Here is a 2,813-nt window from a genome sequence, read left to right as displayed (position 1 = left end):
GCTAGGGTCGCTACTGTGCGTTCGCCCTATTGCCGCCAATGTAGAAGCGTAATTAGCGTATACAAACAAGTAATACTTCGATTTATTCATTTATTTATTTATCTTAATTAATTATATCATGTTGTATAGTACCTATACTATAGTAAAAAATTTTAATAATCTTACTTTATAAGTATTTTCACCGATTAAAAATAAAATAAGAGTTGTTATTATAATTAATAATGATTGAAATTCGGGAATAAGATTATGCAAACATTTTAATGATTCTTTCATACTTTCATAAATCATAATATCGAATACATCAGTAGTCAGTAGTCTGGTGCAGTTATTTTGTTAAGGTTAAGTAATAATGATTTATAATATTTATTAAAAATTTTCATTATAGGTAGGTTCATCAGAAAATATAGTATTGAAATTACAATATATTGTACCTACTGTCCTACTGCATACTTGTTAAAACTAAATGAAATCAAGAATTAAAAAACAAAACTTTCTTAAATATCAAAAAAGCCGTATTTTTTTAAGTATATAGCAAAATAAAAATATTTTGTACCCAATAATTAGTTGAACATGTAACTTATTAATATCTAAAATAATTTATCCAGACCAGAATAAAATTAACTATTTTATTAATGTAGGCATGGGATGATAAAATAAAGGTAGGTATTAATAAATCAGAAAATAAAACTAGTAGGTAATAAATTAATTGAAAAAATATTTACAAAACACAAACTATTGTAATGAAGCATTAATTAATTTTTTTATTTAAAACACTAGGTACTATGTACAAATTAAGTTTACTTAACTTAAATAAGTAATGCCTAACTTAAAGTAAATTTTGAAACCTTTTTCTTTATCATGTTTTCTTTTTTTGTTTCAGCATTACATTTTTGGGAAAATTGCCGCATTCTCATATTAATATAATATCTAATTGCAAAAGCAATTATTTCTTCGCTATGCTGGAAACATGGAAAATAAATAATATTGTTTTTTAATAATTCAGTTAATATCAATTCAAAAACGTCTGCCATTAAACAATACTTTGTAAATAATTGTTCAATTTTACAGACAAAATTAAAAAAATGTAAATTTGGATGAATAAGTCCACCTCTGGAAGTTAAGTTAGTTAGTCGAGCAACAGGTTCAACCGAATTCAAATATGGTTGCTTAACTGCAGCTTGGCAAGTAGTACATTTGAAATAACGGATTATTTGTTTAGACAAATAACCGGTGACATAATATAAAATGCAGTCTATTACAGGGGATAAATAATAATCATGATCGCTGACTTCTACAGTATCATCCAAACTCCAGTCTTCCTGTTCAATAGCAAAATCCAGTCTATCACGAATAATTTGTAACGATGATTTGTTCTTGTTGTCACAACTATTATAAATTTGTTTGATACTATCAAGAGTAATTAAATTCTGGGAAGGTTTATTGTTTTCAACAGAGCAATTTCCAGATTTGGGTGGTTTTAAGACACTGTAAACCGACAACAACTTATATAATTGCAAAAAAGTTGGTGTTGCAGGGTGATCATTTGCACCACCTGCCTGCCGAACTGTACCAAAAAAGCGCTGAAATTTTTAAATAAAATTATAGATGTAAAACAATAAATTACTATGGACGTTTAACAATAAATATCATAGTTATACTTCTACACGGTCTTGATTAATTTTTCCCGTTAGTATGTAGGCCATATTATAATGTTTTTGTAAGTAATCACAAATTTGCAAAGTGGAGGTTAGGTTACCTAAAAAAGAGTCGTAAAGAGTCGTAACCAGATTTACATCCTGGTACGATGCACCTGTGTCCCGGCATGATAAATAATGAAATGAAATTAATATAAAAAAATTTTACAATAAACTACCTATATACCTAGTACCTAATAGTAAATGTTCACGTATTTTTACGGTTGTTGCGATTTTGTTGGGCGAACGCATATGTGGCGCTCATAGCGGAATTTCTCTATTATGGCGACGATAACCGAATCATAATTTTATATGGACGAGATAGCAGAGAGCAGCCCCGTGGTCACTACTACGACGGCGGCGGCAGCACGTACTCCAGGGTCACTTCCACGGCGGTTGCCCCTCGTCAATATATATTTTTTTTTTAGACGTATGCACGTATTATGCCACACCGGGAATTTGCTGATCGCGCGTTTACGGAGACACGTTCACACGCAACAGTATGCATGTATATATACACACCATAGATGTATATACTATTATATATGTCAATGTACTCCTCCTTATGAAATATTATACAATTATAATATCTGATATTATTGAATGTTACCTTACGCGATTTGTGTATAATGTTCGGTTTTCAGATGGATCCACTTTTTCTGATTGTTCGTTTTACTTTTCTTCCAATATACTTCTGAAAGTCTAATCCGAGTATTGTCTGTAATAACGAGATACTGGTAATCGGCGTATCCCACCGCTGCCACCAAAAATGTTACGGGCAATCCTGAGATGTCCGCGCACAAATAAATAACAAACACTTCCGAACTAATTATCACTTTCTATATTTAAATTTGAAAAGAAAACTTACAATAAATTTAATGAATTAATATATTATGTTAATAAATGGTCTGACAATAAAAATGTTCTGGAGAGAATCACAATGTTCTGTCTTACTACTATAAAATCCAACTGCCACGGCTTGCTATACGAGCCGTGTCTATAGCCAGCGCTTGCCTGGAATTGCTGTCACAGCAATCCTTCCAGACAGTCGCCGCTGTACAATATTATTATACGCTAACTATATTATATACTAACTAATATTACCAGGGGTTCTTAACA

Source organism: Myzus persicae, unplaced genomic scaffold (assembly GCF_001856785.1).
Source record: "Myzus persicae strain clone G006 unplaced genomic scaffold, MPER_G0061.0, whole genome shotgun sequence".
Lineage (NCBI taxonomy): Eukaryota > Metazoa > Arthropoda > Insecta > Hemiptera > Aphididae > Myzus > Myzus persicae.
Note: the sequence above shows the minus strand (reverse complement) of the source record.